We start from the raw sequence: 23,576 nt of genomic DNA, 5'->3' as shown, positions 1-23,576 counted from the left end.
TACTCAACGGTTAAATCGTTTGTAAGGTATAATTCGACTTACTCTAACTTTATAAATTCAAACATTGGAGTGAAGTGAAGCAAGGTAGCCCCGCCAACAGCATTTTGTGTCTCTTCTTTCTAAACGATATTGTTGATTATGTAAATACAGATATTAATGGAATAATGAACATTGGCGACATTCAGTTATTTTAATTACTTTTTGCCGATGACGCAGTTTTATTTGCTCACGATCCAAATCCCTACAGTCCATGTTGAATGACATAGAAGAATATAGCAATGCATGGAAAATCCCTACAGTCCATGTTGAACGACATAGAAGAATATAGCAATGCATGGGCTTACGTCTTAATGCCAGCAAAACAAAAGCCAAATTCTTTTTAAAAGGCCGCCATACCAAATTTAATTTTTTATCTTTAAAACAATCATATAAAATTAGTAGATTCTTTTTAAAAAATTTGGGCGTTCAGTTATATAAAAAAAATGCAATTGGAACCGAACACAAAAGCGAATAGCCCAGCACGGTTTCGAACTCATTTCACAATTTGTTTATTGTTTTTAACCATCTTGATTTACCCGTGTCCAAACAATGTGACTTATTCGATTCATTGGTAGCTTCTACGTTAAATTACGCGGCTGAAATCTCGGGTCATCATGTCGGACCTGATGTTGAACTCATTCACACCAAATTCTGTAGATAGATAGATAGTATTTATTTCGGCATAAAGGTAAACATGTTACATGATAAACAAACACAATATAGATTAAAACAATTACAAATAAATAAATAAATGAATGAATAAATACTATATGATGTAAACCATGACATGTTCCCAAAACCAAGGATAACACAAAAAAGAGCAAGCTCTTATTTCCATTGTGGTCCTTAGCATTTGGTGGCATGACATAGAGAGGTATTTCATAAAAAAATAAAAATATCACAAGTTATAAGATAAATCACATTAATGAAGGATATCATTTAAAAAAAGTATTATCAAAAATACTGTCAAACGCTATACAAATTTATACGCTCTTTACGGCGAAAATAGGTGGAATCCCGATGAGCATTCATAGACAATTAATAATGGTTAAATACTAGATAAAATTATTGACATGTAAAAAAGAAACTCTTCTTTTCAAAACATATAACATGCTTAAGGTCGATGTTGAAGCAAATAACACATATAATAAATGTTATTGGGCTTATTAATTAAAAATTATACTTGATAGATGCGGACTTACGTATATCTGGGCAAAACCAATTTAGCATGTTAATTGACTATAATATTATTGAACGACGCATATTAGATATTTCTTATCAAAGTTTGGTATTGTTCTAATGAATAATAATTCTAGACGTCTTGATACATACAGTTCTTTAAAATATAAATTTGAATTTGAAAGTTATCTTGATTATATTAAAAGACAAAGGATTTCGAGTTGCGCTTACAAAATTTTGCACATCATCTCACTACTTGTTTTATTGAAAAGGGAAGATATACAAACGTACCTAGACTGGAAAGAACATGCAATAATTGTTCTTCGAGACAAATTGAAAACGAATTTGACTTTTTGTTTACATGTTCACAATATGCTGACCTTCGCAAAAATATCTTAGACGCTACTTTTACACATGGCCTTAATTGCAGAAATTTACTAATTTATTATTGTCTGAATCTAAAATTAGTTGTAAGAGATCTTTCTAAATATTTATATTATGCAAATTTGATTTAAAATAGATTTACAGAACCTCAAACACGTCATAATTATGAATTCATATGTTTTACATTGTATTTTTTGTGCTCCTTGAAAAATCTATGTCTTCTGGCCTATAGTTATGTTGTATTTGATATAAACATATATTGCATGTTTAACGTAATAAAATTATTTGAGTTGAGTTGAGTACGGTATTTACTTTCTGGAAGGCTTGGTTCACACCCTAGAAGATGCTTTTTTTCTTTTTCCTTTCTTTGTTTGTTTTTGTCAGATTATGATTTTCTTTCTTAATTTATATCTAAGATATGATATTAAGATAAACATGGAAGTTTTATATATAATTTTCACTGTGAAAAATTGTATAGCAAAACCAATTTTAATGATAATTATTTAAAATCAGCATGGTAAACATTCTTTATATGTCGCAAAAATGTTAAGAATAGTTTCTAGATAATCATTATTAAAAAACTTTTTGATGCCCAGATTACATTTTTACAAAATAATGGAATGGATGTTATATTATGCTTTTGATAGTATGTAAAATAATTCACCCAATCAATAGAGGAACAAACTATTCGTAAATAAGAAAAAGTTAAAAGTGTTAAATAGCGAGTGGAGGTTAGTTTTGTACAATTATCATTATTATTATTATTTTTAATTAGAAACATGTTCACTAAGACAAATCAATAATAATGTGATTTATTTACTTTCAATGCGGCGTAAACTTTTAACCCCCCCCATTTTTTTTATCCTGCCCCCACCCCCTTTTGTTCATCTTTTTAGCCCTTGTCCCTTTAGTTCGCATATGGACCCGTTTTAGTTTTTATTATTTCACACAGAACTTGTCCCTTTCCTCCTTTTGCCACCCTTATGTCTACTCCCGGTTTTGGTTTGGTGCCTTCTGGGTGCCCTGCTGTTGTGGCTTGGGTGTGTCGGGGGCTGAGTCCTATGAACGTTGCCGTTGCCTTGTTGATCTTTGTTCTAGTTTTCTATGCACAGCGATATATTAATTATTAGATGCCAAATGCTGTACATTAAATAACATAAATTCAAAAATTTATTCAAAACATATTATAACTCGACTTACAAATTGGGCCGATAAGAACGAAAAGTTAATTGACAATCAATTTGTTTTTCAAAAGAATAAATCAACGATTGACTGTATTTATATTTTACACGCTCTTGCTGAAAAAAAAATATATGTAGCCTTTCTCGACTGGGAAAAATGTTTGGCATAATTGATAGAATTTACTTGTGGCAAAAACTAATGGATGCAAATGTTAGTACAAAATTTGAATTGGCTATATAGTCAATGTACTCAACGGTTAAATCGTTTGTAAGGTATAATTCGACTTACTCTAACTTTATAAATTCAAACATTGGAGTGAAGTGAAGCAAGGTAGCCCCGCCAACAGCATTTTGTGTCTCTTCTTTCTAAACGATATTGTTGATTATGTAAATACAGATATTAATGGAATAATGAACATTGGCGACATTCAGTTATTTTAATTACTTTTTGCCGATGACGCAGTTTTATTTGCTCACGATCCAAAATCCCTACAGTCCATGTTGAATGACATAGAAGAATATAGCAATGCATGGAAAATCCCTACAGTCCATGTTGAACGACATAGAAGAATATAGCAATGCATGGGGCTTACGTCTTAATGCCAGCAAAACAAAAGCCAAATTTTTTTTAAAAGGCCGCCATACCAAATTTAATTTTTATCTTTAAAACAATCATATAAAATTAGTAGATTCTTTTAAAAATTTGGGCGTTCAGTTATATAAAAAAATGCAATTGGAACCGAACACAAAAGCGAATAGCCCAGCACGGTTCGAACTCATTTCACAATTTGTTTATTGTTTTTAACCATCTTGATTTACCCGTGTCCAAACAATGTGACTTATTCGATTCATTGGTAGCTTCTACGTTAAATTACGCGGCTGAAATCTCGGGTCATCATGTCGGACCTGATGTTGAACTCATTCACACCAAATTCTGTAGATAGATAGATAGATTTATTTTGGCATAAAGGTAAACATGTTACATGATAAACAAACACAATATAGATTAAAACAATTACAAATAAATAAATAAATGAATGAATAAATACTATATGATGTAAACCATGACATGTTCCCAAAACCAAGGATAACACAAAAAAGAGCAAGCTCTTATTTCCATTGTGGTCCTTAGCATTTGGTGGCATGACATAGAGAGGTATTTCATAAAAAATAAAAAATATCACAAGTTATAAGATAAATCACATTAATGAAGGATATCATTTAAAAAAGTATTATCAAAAATACTGTCAAACGCTATACAAATTTATACGCTCTTTACGGCGAAATAGGTGGAATCCCGATGAGCATTCATAGACAATTAATAATGGTTAAATACTAGATAAAATTATTGACATGTAAAAAAGAAACTCTTCTTTTCAAAACATATAACATGCTTAAGGTCGATGTTGAAGCAAATAACACATATAATAAATCTTATTGGGCTTATTAATTAAAATTATACTTGATAGATGCGGACTTACGTATATCTGGCAAAACCAATTTAGCATGTTAATTGACTATAATATTATTGAACGACGCATATTAGATATTTCTTATCAAAGTTGGTATTGTTCTATGAATAATAATTCTAGACGTCTTGATACATACAGTTCTTTAAAATATAAATTTGAATTTGAAAGTTATCTTGATTATATTAAAGACAAAGGATTTCGAGTTGCGCTTACAAAATTTTGCACATCATCTCACTACTTGTTTATTGAAAAGGGAAGATATACAAACGTACCTAGACTGGAAAGAACATGCAATAATTGTTCTTCGAGACAAATTGAAAACGAATTTGACGTTTTGTTTACATGTTCACAATATGCTGACCTTCGCAAAAATATCTTAGACGCTACTATTATACATGGCCTACATTGCAGAAATTTACTAATTTATTATTGTCTGAATCTAAAATAGTTGTAAGAGATCTTTCTAAATATTTATATTATGCAAATTTGATTTAAAATAGATTTACAGAACCTCAAACACGTCATAATTATGAATTCATATGTTTTACATTGTATTTTTGTGCTCCTTGAAAAATCTATGTCTTCTGCCTATAGTTATGTTGTATTTGATATAAACATATATTGCATGTTTAACGTAATAAAATTATTTGAGTTGAGTTGAGTACGGTATTTACTTTCTGGAAGGCTTGGTTCACACCCTAGAAGATGCTTTTTTTCTTTTTCCTTTCTTTGTTTGTTTTGTCAGATTATGATTTTCTTTCTTAATTTATATCTAAGATATGATATTAGATAAACATGGAAGTTTTATATATAATTTTCACTGTGAAAAATTGTATAGCAAAACCAATTTTAATGATAATAATTTAAAATCAGCATGGTAAACATTCTTTATATGTCGCAAAAATGTTAAGAATAGTTTCTAGATAATCATTATTAAAAACTTTTTGATGCCCAGATTACATTTTACAAAATAATGGAATGGATGTTATATATGCTTTTGATAGTATGTAAAATAATTCACCCAATCAATAGAGGAACAAACTATTCGTAAATAAGAAAAAGTTAAAAGTGTTAAATAGCGAGTGGAGGTTAGTTTTGTACAATTATCATTATTATTATTATTTTTAATTAGAAACATGTTCACTAAGACAAATCAATAATAATGTGATTTATTTACTTTCAATGCGGCGTAAACTTTTAACCCCCCCCCCATTTTTTTATCCTGCCCCCACCCCCTTTTGTTCATCTTTTTAGCCCTTGTCCCTTTAGTTCGCAATATGGACCCGTTTTAGTTTTTATTATTTCACACAGAACTTGTCCCTTTCCTCCTTTTGCCACCCTTATGTCTACTCCCGGTTTTTGGTTTGGTGCCTTCTGGGTGCCCTTGCTGTTGTGGCTTGGGTGTGTCGGGGGCTGAGTCCTATGAACGTTGCCGTTGCCTTGTTGATCTTTGTTCTAGTTTTCTATGCACAGCGATATATTAATTATTAGATGCCAAATGCTGTACATTAAATAACATAAATTCAAAAATTTATTCAAAACATATTATAACTCGACTTACAAATTGGGCCGATAAGAACGAAAGTTAATTGACAATCAATTTGTTTTTCAAAAGAATAAATCAACGATTGACTGTATTTATATTTTACACGCTCTTGCTGAAAAAAAAAATATATGTAGCCTTTCTCGACTGGGAAAAAATGTTTGGCATAATTGATAGAATTTACTTGTGGCAAAAACTAATGGATGCAAATGTTAGTACAAAATTTGAATTGGCTATATAGTCAATGTACTCAACGGTTAAATCGTTTGTAAGGTATAATTCGACTTACTCTAACTTTATAAATTCAAACATTGGAGTGAAGTGAAGCAAGGTAGCCCCGCCAACAGCATTTTGTGTCTCTTCTTTCTAAACGATATTGTTGATTATGTAAATACAGATATTAATGGAATAATGAACATTGGCGACATTCAGTTATTTTAATTACTTTTTGCCGATGACGCAGTTTTATTTGCTCACGATCCAAAATCTCTACAGTCCATGTTGAATGACATAGAAGAATATAGCAATGCATGGAAAATCCCTACAGTCCATGTTGAACGACATAGAAGAATATAGCAATGCATGGGGCTTACGTCTTAATGCCAGCAAAACAAAAGCCAAATTTTTTTTAAAAGGCCGCCATACCAAATTTAATTTTTATCTTTAAAACAATCATATAAAATTAGTAGATTCTTTTAAAAATTTGGGCGTTCAGTTATATAAAAAAATGCAATTGGAACCGAACACAAAAGCGAATAGCCCAGCACGGTTCGAACTCATTTCACAATTTGTTTATTGTTTTTAACCATCTTGATTTACCCGTGTCCAAACAATGTGACTTATTCGATTCATTGGTAGCTTCTACGTTAAATTACGCGGCTGAAATCTCGGGTCATCATGTCGGACCTGATGTTGAACTCATTCACACCAAATTCTGTAGATAGATAGATAGATTTATTTCGGCATAAAGGTAAACATGTTACATGATAAACAAACACAATATAGATTAAAACAATTACAAATAAATAAATAAATGAATGAATAAATACTATATGATGTAAACCATGACATGTTCCCAAAACCAAGGATAACACAAAAAAGAGCAAGCTCTTATTTCCATTGTGGTCCTTAGCATTTGGTGGCATGACATAGAGAGGTATTTCATAAAAAATAAAAAATATCACAAGTTATAAGATAAATCACATTAATGAAGGATATCATTTAAAAAAAGTATTATCAAAAATACTGTCAAACGCTATACAAATTTATACGCTCTTTACGGCGAAATAGGTGGAATCCCGATGAGCATTCATAGACAATTAATAATGGTTAAATACTAGATAAAATTATTGACATGTAAAAAAGAAACTCTTCTTTTCAAAACATATAACATGCTTAAGGTCGATGTTGAAGCAAATAACACATATAATAAATGTTATTGGGCTTATTAATTAAAATTATACTTGATAGATGCGGACTTACGTATATCTGGCAAAACCAATTTAGCATGTTAATTGACTATAATATTATTGAACGACGCATATTAGATATTTCTTATCAAAGTTGGTTTTGTTCTATGAATAATAATTCTAGACGTCTTGATACATACAGTTCTTTAAAATATAAATTTGAATTTGAAAGTTATCTTGATTATATTAAAGACAAAGGATTTCGAGTTGCGCTTACAAAATTTTGCACATCATCTCACTACTTGTTTATTGAAAAGGGAAGATATACAAACGTACCTAGACTGGAAAGAACATGCAATAATTGTTCTTCGAGAACAAATTGAAAACGAATTTGACGTTTTTGTTTACATGTTCACAATATGCTGACCTTCGCAAAAATATCTTAGACGCTACTATTATACATGGCCTACATTGCAGAAATTTACTAATTTATTATTGTCTGAATCTAAAATAGTTGTAAGAGATCTTTCTAAATATTTATATTATGCAAATTTGATTTAAAATAGATTTACAGAACTCAAACACGTCATAATTATGAATTCATATGTTTTACATTGTATTTTTGTGCTCCTTGAAAAATCTATGTCTTCTGCCTATAGTTATGTTGTATTTGATATAAACATATATTGCATGTTTAACGTAATAAAATTATTTGAGTTGAGTTGAGTACGGTATTTACTTTCTGGAAGGCTTGGTTCACACCCTAGAAGATGCTTTTTTTCTTTTTCCTTTCTTTGTTTGTTTTGTCAGATTATGATTTTCTTTCTTAATTTATATCTAAGATATGATATTAAATAAACATGGAAGTTTTATATATAATTTTCACTGTGAAAAATTGTATAGCAAAACCAATTTTAATGATAATAATTTAAAATCAGCATGGTAAACATTCTTTATATGTCGCAAAAATGTTAAGAATAGTTTCTAGATAATCATTATTAAAAACTTTTTGATGCCCAGATTACATTTTACAAAATATGACGATTTTTCTTACCCCCACATATTTATTTGGTACCTGCCTCAATAAACAAAAAACAATTTCAATTCATTTTACATTGATTAATTTGTATTTTTTCAAAAGCTAGTTCTTTATTAAAACTTTTCAAGTAAAGAAAATATAAATGAAGCTTTTCTACAGACATAAAAACATAATTGTTGTTGTATAAAACCAATGCAAATGTTGAACTTGGACCGTCAATATTTTTTTAAATAAGATGGTTAACTTTCTTTTTTTTTGTATTTATGACCAGAACAAAGTAAAAATTTAAAAGCATTTAGTTTAAAACGCCTTTCAGAACAGTGTCAACAATACATCTAATACCTTAAAAGCGATGATGTAAAATTCATTTGTGGTTAGATAAGTCATGATCGAGATACAATAAGTATTATTAGATTATGCAAATATCACTGTGGCCATAGCTTTAGGTAGCACTCCACACTAAATTTCAAGTTTCTGCCGTAAATGTCCTAAAAGCAATATGTCTGATAAATCTGATCCCAAACTACACAACCTGGAAAAAGAAAACACATTTTGTTAAGAACATATATGCCATTACATTGCAAATCTACAATGAAATCATCCCATGTGCAACAGTAAGGCAGTTAGAAACTTCCAATTCATTCCGTAAAAGCCAAAATATCTATAGTGATCCGAGACCCAAAACAACATATTTCGTCCCTCCGGCAAAAAATACCTGCAAATATACGGGCTACAGAAACTCTGTCACTGCTCTAGCAACTCCCTATGCATGCAAAATATCACAAAGAAATAGGTGCTTGGCCTTGAAGATTTTTTGCTATTGCTGAAAGTTTGTACCTCCCGTAAAATTACTTGTTTTCACCGAGCATCCTGTTTAAAAGCAATGTTTACAAACAATGGCGGACTTAACATCTATAATTAACAGCATGTGATTTCTAACCATGTTTTCGAATTTGCCAATAATCATATTGCATGTCACAAAAACAAATTTCATGCTGAAAATGCACTTTGAAGACATCCAGTCATTTAAATCCACAATAGTCACTATATCCATGAAATCCTCCCTGGCCATTCGAAGCTGTGGCTTCAATTAGTGTGGTGTGCTGCCTTAACAGAAGCCGGGCACACCGTCTTACCGGCTCCAGTGCCAACACAACTGATGGCGCCGGTGATGGCACAGATTTAAAATTTACTGAGTACTACAGGTAGATTATAAACTTGTTTGGTATATTGATATTACGAAAATAAGGAAAATCTAATTGCAATAAACTTACTGTACTTTGACTGAAGTTATTATAACGTTATTTCATATTCACTTTTCAAGTTATTGAAATATTTTGTGCTGGTAAAAAAGTGACAGCTTCTAAAAAGCTGTAAAAATGATTGTTTCTTGTTGAGAATATCTCAAGCTTGCAACAAATGAATGAATTTATCACTAAGGATTACGCAAGCCAAATATCTGCCCAGTATGTCTTTTCTTGAAAATGTAACAGGCGTCCAAACTGGCTTGGTCAAACAGAAAATGCGGCCGTTGTAGGCAATAGTAATAAACAGGCTCACTTAAGAAAACTTAACATGGCAAATATTGAAATTTTGCAGACTCGGTATGATTGAAATTGTTCGCAAGCTACCGTTCACGCCCCTAGCACCGACAGTAGCAGAATTTAACATGAACTGGTAAATTCTGAATTTAGAAACATCCGTGGATGTGTTCATATATGGCGGTTATCATGGAAACTTCTATGACACGTTAGTGCCATTGCATAAAAAGCGGCATACGATGATCCCAAGTAAAGAATTACATGTATCCTGAACGAGAAAACAATGGGCGAAACTTAATAAAAGGGACGTTTTGCTAGGCAATATTTATTTCAAGGAAACTCTTTTGTTAATTTTTCGATATTTTGCGTACTTTTATGTAAAATTGATATATTAAACTATAGTTTGTAATATTTTCCCGAGACAGAGAGGTAAATAATACGGACGATGCATCGAAAAAAGCTGTTTATTGACTGAATCGTAAAATAGGCAATACTTTAAAAGGAAACTGGTAAATGTCAAGTAAAGAAGAAAACACTTTATTTCATGAAAGGCAATAATATATATTGCTTTCCTTGACTGTGATAGTTTTTTTTTTTGCACTTGAAATAATCTAAATTTTTAGTCTGAAAGGCATATGGCAGGAAAACGTGTCAGGTGGCTCAAAATGTTTTTATTATCATATTCAAACCAATTTAAACAAAATTTATAACATAGTTATCATTCTGGCTAAATATCCATGTAACTGTAGCATAAGCCTATAAACTTTTATTTAAGATGGAAAAGGTATTACTTGACTGTATCTCCAGTCAATGAAAAGTTAGATCTTAGCAATAAAAAAATTCTTATTAGCATCGAACCATCCTCACCGCCAATGTGTTATCACTGGTACCGGTAATACGGCGTGTTGTGGGTCGATTTGTTGCAGTTGTGAAGCATCTGTCGCAGAATAAAAATATTGCTTCCAGTTCATTTCTCGCGGTCATCGATTAGTTTAATCCCGAGTAAAATTTTAATTTTAAGTTGCCTTTGCCGTTGCCGTCCGCAAACTTGTACCTGGATCATAACTTTTTTAGTTCTTGGTGTATTGTCTTCATTCTTGGCCACAAAAACCCTTGGGGCAAGACCTTTCAGTAGACTACACTAACCTTGACCTTCATCAATAAATCACCTTGACCTTTAAGGTCAAATGTCCAAATTTTGCTTGTTCTTGCTATTATTGGCTGTAACTTTGTTATTTTTGAATGAATTGTCTTCCAACTTGAACATTATAATCTTCAAGGATAACCAGACAGACCTTGACCTTCAGTCATAAATGACCTTGACTTTGAAGGTCAAATTATTGAAATTTTCATAATTTTGGCTATTATTGGCTGTAACTTTGTTATTTTTCAATAGATTGTCTTCAAACTTGACCATAATAATCTTCAAGAAAAGCCCTTTAAAACAACTTGACAGACCTTGACCTTCACTCATAAATGACCTTGACTTTGAAGGTCAAATTATTGAAATTTTCATATTTTTAGCTATTATTGGCTGTAACTTTGTTACTTTAAAATGGATTGTCTTCAAACTTTAGAATAATAATCCTCAAGGATAGCCCTCTAAAGTAACCAGACAGATCTTGACCTTCACTTATAAATGACCTTGACCTTAGTTTAAACAATATTTATTTCCAGAATTTACAAAATATAAATAGACATTGCAAACAGAATACATTGTATGATAAAATACATGAAAGACTGATGATATAAGTTAAAGATATACAATGCTAAAGAATTTTTAACTTAAATTAAATTCGGAAGAGGATTTGAAAACAAGTCCAAGACTTATGTAAATTCATTTCCTCAGTGGGTTGGAAAGGATGACGGCTGGCTGGTCAAAATCATATGTAATGTTTTGAGATTTTGAAAAGTGAAAAAAGGGTTCCAGTGTGGAACTGAGTTGTTTGCTACCGATAAAACAGTTAACTTAGTATAATGTATTAAAACCTGTTTTATGAAAGTCGTGCTGTAACATGCGCAAGCACTAAGAAGTGAAACGTTTGGTGGCGACAATGTATTTTTGGACGCAACTAAAGAATATTTGTGTTATGTTCAAAGTTGAGATGTTCAGAGCCATATAGTAAATTTTGAACACAGTTAAAGGGACACTGAAGGTTTGCAAAGAAAGTATTTCTTTGAACTTGAAAGTTTGTACAAGAAGAAGATTAATGATTTACAGTTTCAATGTTACCACAGGAACAGTGTGAGTCGTTAACAATAGATTTGCGAAAGAGATCGTGATTTAACGAACTACAAGCCTAGACGTAAACGAGTGTGAAGTATTTGTGCTTTTCTATCACCAGTGAGATAATATAAGGGGGGGGGGGGGCTTTTTAAGTTGGCCATTCAATTTTGATTTAAAGATTTCTAAGGTTGAGCTAGATTTAATTTCATCGGACAAATTGTTCCAGTCACGAATGACAGAGGGAAGAAAAGAATCTTGATATAGTTGAGTTCTAGAGTTTACAATCGGTATGTTATTGAAGTTACGTAATTGGTATCTATTTTGTGTTTGTTCAGGGATTATGTTTGATAAGTAATTTGGTGTTATGTGGTTTTACATTTTGTAAAATGTTATTAGTTTATGTTTTTTCCTGCGAGTTGCTAAGGTTTCCCATTTTGTTTCGTTATAAAGTTTTTCAATGCTGCAAAGTTTAGTCGCTCCCGTGATAATACGCGCTGTTTCTATTTGAACAGATTCGATCTTTTGTTTTTCGTAATTATTACAGTTATCCCAGACAACATCACTATATTCTAATATTGGTCGTATGAAAGTAAAATAAAGTTTTGTAAGACAGACTCTGTTAAGAATGAATTTGAATGCTCTTAATATTCCAATACGTTTCCAAGCCCTGATTACAAGTGACGAGATATGAGAGTGCCATTTTCCATCGTTTTGAAAAGTTATGCCTAAATGTTTATGTTCATCGAAATTTTTGATTGTGGTGTCGTTCATTTTTAAGTCAGGGTGAGGAGGTTTGTTTTTTTTTGCGCGAGAATATCATGGATTCTGTCTTATTGGGATTGAAATCAAATACCCACGATTTTGCCCAATAATGTATATTTTGCAAGTCATTGTTAAGAATAAAAGAGGCAGAGTCAGGTAAGTCAACAATAAGATAAAGGCTAGTGTCGTCGGCAAAAAGTCTGATTTTTTATTTTACTTTACTGACAATATCATTTATATAAATGAGAAAATAGTAGAGGTCCTAAGATTGAGCTTGTGGCACACCAGCTAATATATTATTACTCCAGTTTGACATTGAATTTCTAATAACAACACGTTGCTGACGATTTAACAAATATGAAGTGAACCATTTGATGAAGTTGACCGGATATGCCTATCGATGATAATTTACTTAGTAGGCCACGGTGCCAAACACGGTCAAAACGCCTTTGAGATATCACAAAAGACCATTCTAATTCTTTACCATCATCAAGGCTTTACAAATATCGTTTATAAATGAATATCAATTGGTTGGTGGTGGAGTCACCTTTTATGAACCCAGATTGAAATTCAGAAAGAATATTGTTGACGTCACAAAATTGTAACATATGTTTATGGATACAACGTTCATGAGTTTACCAAGGCAGCTTAAAAGTGATATAGGTCTATAATTCGCGGGGGAAGAAGGGTCAGATTTTTTCTAGACTGGGGTTACATGTGCCTTTTTCCAGTCGGTCGAAAAATATGAAGATGAAAGAAGTTTGTTAAAAAAAAGAAGAAAGTGGTGCAGCTAGTACATTCCTAGCTTCTTTTAAAAGACGGGGACTTATGAAATCAGGTCCAGACGATTTCGAGGGATTAATATTAGCAATTGAATCCTTTACGTCCTGTGGTGTGATGATACTATTAGTAAAGGATGTTGTTGGATGAGAGTTTAATGTTAGAGGATCCATGTTGTTATCATCAGCTGTAGATTGTTGAGAGAAATAGTCATTTAATAGGTTTGCTTTTTCGTTATCGGTATTTGCATGTTGGTTTTAAGTGATTAAAAGAGGTATGAAGTCATCTGCTTTTGTTTCTTTGAGTTCTGATTTTGCTAGTTTGAACCATTGTTTCGGATTTAATGTATTGTTATTAAGTTTTTCGATTAAGTTATTATGATGCTCAGCCTTGGCTTTCTTTATTTCAAGCGTTACTTCGTTACGTTTTGTCCCAGTAATATTCGGTATTTTTCTTTTTAGCTATACTGTGTATTCTTTTACGAGAGCGAATAAGCGTCCGAATATTTGAATTAAACCAAGGGACATCAGTTGGGCGAATTGTGACGTTTTTATTGGGAATCGATTCTTTTGCAGCATCTAAACTAGTATCTGTTAATAATGATGTTGCAATGTCAAGATTTTCTATTGAAAGGATATTGGTCCCAATTGGTATTCGACAGTATATTAATTAAAATTTAGTATAAATTGCCTTCATCGTATTTTCCATATGTGCTTTTAAATGACGGATGTTTCGGTTTAGTTTGTTTGAGTATAGTAACTATAGGACAGTGAATATCTAACTTGGTCTGAAATAAACGGATCAGAAACAAAACTTCTTAATATCGAGTTGGGATTTTTAACTATAAATAAAATCAATAAGGGAACTAGATGATTCTGTAAAGTGTGTCGGCTCTGCGATTGTTTTGGTGGCATGTTATATGATGACAATACATTATATAGTTTGTGTGTCTTCAGGGTTAAGTAAATTGCAGTTGAAATCACCTGTGATAATTATGTTTTGATAATTTGTGTTGCATGCCTATCGAAACTTTCTTCGAGAAGAGTCCAGTAGTGATTATTTGCACTCGGGGACGGTAGAACGCACCCACCAAGAACGATTTTTGAATTATGTGTTTATTTCAAGCCAAATAACCTCGAGATCAGGAAGTGAAAGGTCATTTCTTATTTTTCCGAAAATACCATTTCGTAAGTAAATTGCTACACCTCCACCTGTTCTATTTGGGCGGTCATAACGAAATGGACTATCAAAGTTTGGAATTTTAATATCTTCATTTTTTATATCAGAGGAAAGCCAGGTTTCGGTGAATACTACAATGTCATATGGTTGTGCTTCAATTTCAATTAGATCGATTTTTGGGCGAAGACTTTGAATGTTGATATGCATTATGCTCAATCCACTATCCAGTATATTATAGAGAGGAGAATCTACATCGTTAGACTCGGAGATAGAGGAGTTTTGCGAGCCTGGTTCCGGACCTGGGTTTGGATGAACTGAGCCAGAAATAAAAAGTAATAAAATAAAATATGATAGGAACAGGGGAAGAATTGATTTATGGAAGACGAGGAACTTGTGAAGAGACCTATTATAGTGCATTAAAAAGTGAACGTTAAAATTTATGATAAATGTCGCCATGTGTCGCGCAATAAACATTACTTCATGTGATAACGTCAAGAGCTATGATATAGAGTTCTGTATCAGCGCGACACAACATCTCACAGTGCAAGAACATGACAGAACGCTTCAAGCAATTAAGTGGTCTGACAATTAACATATAATCTATACAGTAGCAAACAAATTTTACAATAAAATAATATAAAGGGATCATAACAGGTGACACGATTTTAAAGAAAAAATGAAAAACTGAAATAGGATATCAAAATAAATAAATAAGTAGAATTGAGTAGATCTAATAAATAAAGATAAGTAGAGACGGACCTGATTGATATTCTCGATTTAGATGACGCACATGGGATGTTGAAATATAATAAGTTATTTTGTAAGAACAGCGGCTTATTAACAATGTACTATTGATAGATTTTGAAATTACTCTAAATAGAAATACAAATTAAAACAAGAGTACACATAAAACTATAGTTCTGACAAAATAGAGTATATGTACTATCCTTCGATTTGTAACGTATACATGAAAGTAGGTGTAACACACAGTGCAATGTTTCATAGTCAAGTAAAATTAATAATATAGTCAGGTGGTTAAAGTGGCATGCCTCCAGTTTCTAATATTCGTAAAAGAAAATATATTAAATGGTAAAATAATCAACAAAAACTTAAAATTTAGTTTACATATATTTCCTTCGTTAAATTTTTGGTGAGGCTAGACTAAAATATTTCATAGAAATCGATAGACATGATCCATTTTTCTTTTTGATTTATTTTTTCTAAATTTAAATAGGTTAAAAATAGTTAATAAAAGTTTGCTCGAGCCTTAGATTAAATTTTGTTAATGTGTATATTTATACATGTATATAAGTTTACATACAATGACAACATTTAGTAAAATTCAATACAATTCATTTTGTCAGACTATAAAACTCTGGGGAAAAAGAGAGAAAAAAAAAACAGCAACAAAACTATTTTGCAAAGCAAAAGGAAGGTAAATCAAGTAACACGAACTCATTAATGCATTAGATTTACGTCACTTGATCTGATTGGGTTATCTTATAAAATAGTTTTATCATATTGAAACAAGAATTGTGCAGATCGGGTTAAGACCGACAGATTAAGTATTTTATAATGCTGTGTTTAAAATAATAAGTTCATATGTCGATAATTCTAAATACGAGAATTAATTGAGGGTGACATGTATTTCGAACTACTAGGAATTACAAATATATTTGAAAGCAGTGAAGTTTGATTTATGATTTGAATATTGATCCGTCTATGATTGCTTCAATAGTTCTCATACTCTTAATGTGGACCTTCGCTCCTTGTTCAGATTTACCAGTCATAGGGTTCGTCGTCGTCGGAAATTGCGCAAAGACTTTAAATCCAGATATCCAAGTTTTTTGGAGAGTTTTGGCACGAATGAGTTGACGAGCCTCGTAAGACAATTTTTCTCGATACGGTGTAATATTCTGTTGCACAAATATACCTGATCCGAGATCTTTCCTTGCGTTGTACAAGCGTTGGCATGCGGCATGATTTGAAAATTTAACAATACACTTGCGATTGACGCTGAAGCCCTCCTTAAACTTGCCTTTTCTGTGAGAGACAAGTATATCAGAACGGTCAATTTCAAGAGTTGTAATTTCACTTGACTTCGAGTTCTTGAAGTAGCTTAGAATTTTTCCTGTAACATTCTCGTTAGGGTCGTTGGAATTCCGGATATGTCAAGGCATAACCTTCTACTGTATTGCTCGACCTCATCAGTTGCCAAAAAGTTGTCGAGCGATGCCTGCTGCAATTCAGCATGTGCTTTTTTAAGGGAGGATAACTCGTTTCGGAGAGATAAAGTTTCACTGTCTACTGCTTCTTGGACTTCTTTTATGATTTCAGATCTAAGTTCTGATTTTATTTCAGCTTTTAATTCAGTTTTGATTGACTCGATAAGATCAGCTTTAAGTTCTTTACCCAATATTGACACAAGTTCTTTAAGGTATTCGCGACTTAATATTTTCGTCATTGTGAGATCAATTTCCGGGGTATTGGGAATATAAATAGAATTTTCCTCCCAGCTTTCAGTTTCTTCGACGAAGCTGCCGTCTGCTATGAATTGGTTGGGTTTCTGTTTTTTAGTTTGCTCACACGGGGAAGATTTAGTTCGTTCCCGTTTCTTAGGCATTGATATAAATAAAAGGTGAAACGTGAAATCAGGTGTAATCAGGTGTAAACTCGCGTACGAGTGTACCCGTGTGTAATCACTGACGTGTTGACGTGTTTACTAAAGGTTGGCTAATAGTATGTCTATTGTTCAAATAATCATCAAAAACACTTCATGTCACTTATACAGTTTACTCTGTTACCATCTAAGCAAGATTTCTGAGCAATGGCCCGTCTAAACTTACTCTAAAACTAACTTTTTATCATTGATTTTTCTCCGGTAAACAAAAAACCGCCATCTTTCCCAACACCGGAAATCCTGAAGGTCAAATTATTGAAATTTTCATTTTTTGGCTATTATTGGCTGTAACTTTGCTTTTATTGAATGGATTGACATCATATTATAACAGAACATTCTTAAGGACACATGTTTATCAAACTGAAATTGACCTTGGCTCTTTAATGTCCTTGACCTTGAAGGTTAAATTATTGAATTTTCATTGATTTGTGCAATAATAACCATATATATTTATTGGTGTATTTGATGCATTTTTATCTATATATAAACATGCGTATAGACACAATGGGGATATATTAAATCATAGTGCTGACGGCACTGCAGTTTGGACGTACTTACCATTTTTACTATTTCGGGGGCAGATAATTCAATGAGTGAAGGGTGTTGCCGGTTGATAAATATAAAGTGAACAATTCAGTAAATGAACAGTAGTTGATACAATTATTCTATGACACACATGTTCAAATATAATATTTAGGTTACATGTATGTGTAGGTCTATCACAAACCGTTATTGGCCCTTTTTGACAGGAGCAACACGTGAAATAAGAGCTACGAGAGGAAACTGTAAGCTCGACAAATTTAACACATGACATAATAAAGGGAGACAAAGCTTTGAAAAAATAATCAATTGTGATATAAATATATTAAATTTTCTGTATCAATATCAAGAAAACACTCAAATGGTCAATATTTTTGCATCACATTATATGAATGTGGCCATGTCATTAAAACTGATGATGGCTTTTGTACACTGCACTTCTCATGCTAATCTCTTTCACTGTGTGAAATTTCAATCAAATTCCTTCAATATTTTAATCCTCTCTCTGAACAAGTATCATGAAATAATATAAACGGAGATAATTAAAAAACTAAGTAATATAGAATTTAGGCTATTTGACACATCACTTCTGCTCACTAGTCTCTACAACTGTGTTAAGTGTGAGTGAGATATCATTGAAAAGATTTACTCCAGACAACCAATATTTTTTCATGTTGATGTATTATAAGAGATGATAATTGTAAAATTAAACTAGGAAAAAGAATAGTTCTTTATACACTTCCTTTCACTTGAATGATTTCGTTGTGTAAAATTTTAATCAAATTCCATCAACTCTTTTCCAGTATTTCTCTGGACAAGCATTATTAAGTACATGTATTATAAAGGGAGATAATTAAAAAAACTAAGGAATGTAGTTATGGTTCTTTGACACTTTGGCAATTTCGAGTCTGTAAAACTGGGTGTAGTTTCAGTGATAGTTTGGAATAAGCATTTTTAACTTAAGGGAGACAATTAAAACATTAAGCAAGGTAGAGTTTTGTTTCTTGAACACTGCACTTCCTCTCAAAAGTCTCTATCACTTTGTGAGGTTTATATAAAATCCCTTCAATACTTATCTTGTTATATTCATATTCTGGACAAAAACGTGAAGGACGGACGTCTTCCTAAGTTCACAATGTGGGTTTTTTTTTTCTTTTATAATTTGAAATCTCAAAAACACCATAAGAAACACATTTTCCTTCCATGAGCAACACAGATGGTTAAGACCGCAACTGTATTCTCCCTTTTGGGAGCATAAATTATAATGACATGCTAAATCTCCATATGGTTCTATATCAGATACCAGTATGATGAACCTTAATTTTTAACCAGGTTTTCCGAAGGAAAAACTGGTTATTAGATAAAGGTATGTCGGCGGGCGGGCGGACGTAAACAATTTCTTCTGTGCGCAACTCCTCCTACATTTCTCAACGGATTTTGACCAAACTTTTACTGAAGCTTTGTCATCAAGTGCCCTGGCGCATATTGTCTGGGTTTTGTGATTGGACAATATTTGACCTAATTATGGCCCTTTGTTTTTTTTCCTTTATAGAATATAAAGTGAATAATGTCTTCTGTGTGCATTTCATCCTACATTTCTCAACGGATTTTGACCAAATTTTCACAGAACCTTTGTCATCAAGTGCCCTTACGTACATTGTCGGGGTTTTGTGATTGGTTAATATTTTGACCTAATAATGGCCGTTTGTTTTTTTCCTTATATAGAATATATAGTGAACAATTTCTTCTGTGCGCAATTCCTTCTACATTTCTCAAAGGATTTTGTTCAAACTTTCACAGAAGCTTTGTCATCAAGTGCCCTGATGCATATTGGTGGGATTTTGTGATTGGATAAGTTTTTACCTAATTATGGCCTTTGTTTTTTCCATAAAATTTAATTATTAGTGTAATATATCCTTTTAATCACAACAAACTTTATTTGTTATAAAACAGAAACTCTCTAGGTTGTTGCATGCCTGACAGCTCATCTGCCTGCTTTAAGGTCCTGTAGAGTCAAGGTCAATGTTGCTAAAATTGAAAATCTGTTTCCAGTCAGGTCACTGTTACTAAAAATAGAAAATAGGTTTCCAGTCAATAACTAGTTTGGAATAAGATAATTTTATTAAATTTGGTGTATTAAAGCAAGTTGTTATAAAGACCTCACTTGGGATGGCTTTTTTGCCCCCTAGGGTCAAGGTTACAGGTACTAAAATTAGAAAATTCATTATTCATGATTTACATTACACATAGTTACATTGTTTGTTGCTTGTAATTGTATTCAACTACAACATATTTATCTACAATGGTGATAACTGAAAACCTGGTTTCATGACTTTGCAATTTTTCTTGTGTACCTTTACGAGTAATATCAGAATTCAGATTTCATTGACATACAGACAGGGGTCAGCCTTAAGTCCCCTCTTTGTGAAAACAGAAGGGGACTAATTACAACAATTTATTATAGTCTCAATTCTCAGGTTTATTACTTTTCATTAAACCAGGCAAGCTAAGATATATGTTATAACTTATGAAGTATGCTAGCTCTGAATGTTTTTATACAACATTGCTAAACATTACACATTACATTTCTTTAATAAATACTCATAGTAATAATAAATTCCTTTTTTGTGATATTTTTTTCTGTCACATATGTTCAGACATTATACAATTTATTTCTTTAGACCGCATACAATTCAAAGGTATAATAATTAATTGGCTAGAAATAAATGTAAATAATGGTTAGTTTAATAACCAATATGAATGTTTCAAAGATTATCCCTTCAAACTTTAAAAATATTCTGTCAATTAAGCAGATCTTGGCAATTGAGGCACACTAAGCAGAAACAGGTTAGGAAATTTTGCATCTTGATTGGGAAAAATATTCAGTACCATGTACAAAATTATTAATCCAACAAATTGTATATAATTCAAAGCATAAAAAATACAAATCAACCACTTATTGCATGATTTAGGGGTCATTTGTCACTAACTTAAATAGAAGTGGCCGTAATCAAGTAAAGGACGGATGAAAGTACGTTGTGTAAAGTTGAATGCTCATCGCAATCATTTTTGGAACTGGACCCACCATTTTAGGGGCAATATCATCCCGTGCCGTCTGCGTGGTAACAATTGTTGTCTATTCTTTTGTACATATAAAAAAAAACATTCGTCAGATATCAAACTTTGATATCACACTACCAATTAATGTGAACCAAATTTGGTGACTTAAGCTACATATTTGAAAAGTAGATAACTTAGTTATAATTTAAATAAGTATCAAACGATCAAGTTTAAAATATAAATCTCTATATGCGACGTCAATTTCAAGACTTAAGACGTTTGCAGAAGTCCACTACGATATAAAAGTGTTGAACATTTAAGTTGTAAGCAAGACAGTTTTACACAAGACTTTCCAATTTGTTATTTTATGTAAGTCTATGTCATAAAAGTGACTCAAATTACTGTTTTCTACAATATCTTAATAAATACATATTTTCCTTAGCCGCCCAAGTTGACAGGAATCATGATCCTTTGGTGGCACTCTATAAAAGTAAAAAGAAAATCAAGTATTTTACACAAATATGCAACAGGAGCTAAACAGGTCCCTAAAATTAAATATTTTACTAATGTATTACAATTTATTTTAAGGGCTAAGATATTCTACTTAGGTACAACAATACCAAGGGCTAAGATATTAGCAAACCTCAGCCATTAACTCGTACTTAAATAAATGATGATATAAATTTTATAGGCCCCTTCTCCTTGCGATCACTTACACTATATAGACAAATATAGGAACAAGCTTTTAAGTCATTTAAGTGTGTGAAATTTTGACTCAGACTATAGACCTCTATAAAAAAATCATGTTCTTAGGATTAAAATTGGCACGCTCTAGCGTTTCTTTTCGTTCATATATAGATTTAATGGTAAATTTATCTTAAATATATTTTTCCAAAAACTAAAACGCTCAGAGCAAAGATATCTGACACAGATCATTACCTTTTGGTCCTATACAAAAGGAATAAATGTGTAGTCTATGCCACTGGGATAAAATAAATCTGTTCTACTGATTACTAAATTTGAATGAACCTATATATGAGACAAACGCAAGTCTTCATGATGAACTACAATGTTTGGAGCTTATATTAAGCATGTAACATTGTCTTGTAGACCTCTATATATCTTAATATATAAATCTTGCTCCGATGTCAAAACTTGCCCTTCCTGAGGTCACTTAATTTATCTAGATTTATATGCATAGGAATATAGACATATATTTTTGACTTGCCGGTCCGATCCTGTAGGTCGCTTATTTTATCAAGATTTATATAGTAAACATGTCTGCAGATACCCTTACGCATTAAGTAATTGCCAAGATCATAAAATAAATAATAATTAAATATTTGGCCAATTGCACCGACTTGTGGCCCTGCACTCAAGATGTATAAACCATGTCCCAGAAATTTATATTTGGGTAATCATATAATAGAGACCTATATTCATTTGTCGATGTACAATGCTTACAAATAGTTTATAAATCAGTCAAGAATTGGGTTAAGAATGGTACACGTAATGTGACCTTACAACTTACGTTTGCATTACAGTGTACACGGATGTAAATACATGTATATCACGCTACAAACCATTGTGCGTTTGCATGATTTTATAATTAATGTTATATCCGATTTTTAAGTATTTAAGAGCTTTACGTTAGGCCTTAAATTGAAACGTGTTTGTTTCCCCTGTCACTACCTCCTTATAAGAACAAAACAGCAAAACAACAACAACAACAAAAACAAACAAACACATTTTGCCATCCAAATGTTTTTCTCTAAATGTCACCGTGCACATCATCTAACGCATGAATGTGAAAACAACGCATGAGCTGTCAAAGTTAGGCCGAATCGTGCATTTTTTTAACAAAAAGAAAAACAGAAATATATACCTTACAATAAAAAAATCAAAAGAAAATTACTTAGCACATACGGCTGTTAAAGCATAAAGGTTTGATTGCAAATATATCCAGAAATTGTTTTTTTTCCTCGATTATTTATGAATATATGTAACACGTGCTTGATTTGCATGATTTTCTCCTTTACTTCGACATTTGTCTTATGTCAGAAATATGCCTGATTTTTGCGAAACCATAATGTTACATATATTATACTATATTTAACATTTGCTAATTTGTATTTATTCGGAGTCCAAAACAATCCATTACAGCAGTCGAACCTTCTTTTTTGCCCTTTCCATCAGTCTTCGGATCAGGACCTCGAACACAATAGTAAGAATGCACAGAACGGATAGGAAGGTCAGTCTAACCTTCGCACTAGACACTCAGCATGCCAACAAATAATAATTTGATGCTGGGAATTGTTGACAGTTTGTTGCAATATATCAAGTAAACGTCCACCTAAAAAAACTAAATTCATAGATATGAAAGAAAAACAGGTTACATTGTTCTTTTAGTCCACTTGTCACAAAGTGGCATGGTGAGCTTTAGTGATCACTTTAATGTCCGGCATCCGTCCGGTGTCCGCCTGTTGTCTTCCGTAAACTTTTACTTTAACAAAAAATGATGAAAAACCTTGGAATTACACAAAAACTAGATTTTCCATGTT

At 32.0% G+C, this 23,576-nt stretch overlaps 1 protein-coding gene across 1 annotated transcript in view; it reads left to right on the top strand.

Moving 5' to 3' along the window:
• Positions 1-5,220: 5,220 nt before the first annotated feature.
• Positions 5,221-23,576, top strand: part of LOC132718913 (uncharacterized) — an 87,321-nt gene continuing 68,965 nt past the window's right edge. Inside the window, exon 1 of the mRNA XM_060702612.1 lies at positions 5,221-5,343. The gene's annotated coding sequence lies outside the window, so the exon portion shown is untranslated. The remainder of the gene's footprint in view (positions 5,344-23,576) is intronic.

The sequence above is a fragment of the Ruditapes philippinarum genome, unplaced genomic scaffold (genome assembly GCF_026571515.1).
Source record: "Ruditapes philippinarum isolate M1 unplaced genomic scaffold, ASM2657151v2 ctg2960_1_1_1_1, whole genome shotgun sequence".
Taxonomy (NCBI): Eukaryota; Metazoa; Mollusca; class Bivalvia; order Venerida; family Veneridae; genus Ruditapes; species Ruditapes philippinarum.
This window is presented reverse-complemented; position numbering and strand designations above follow the sequence as displayed.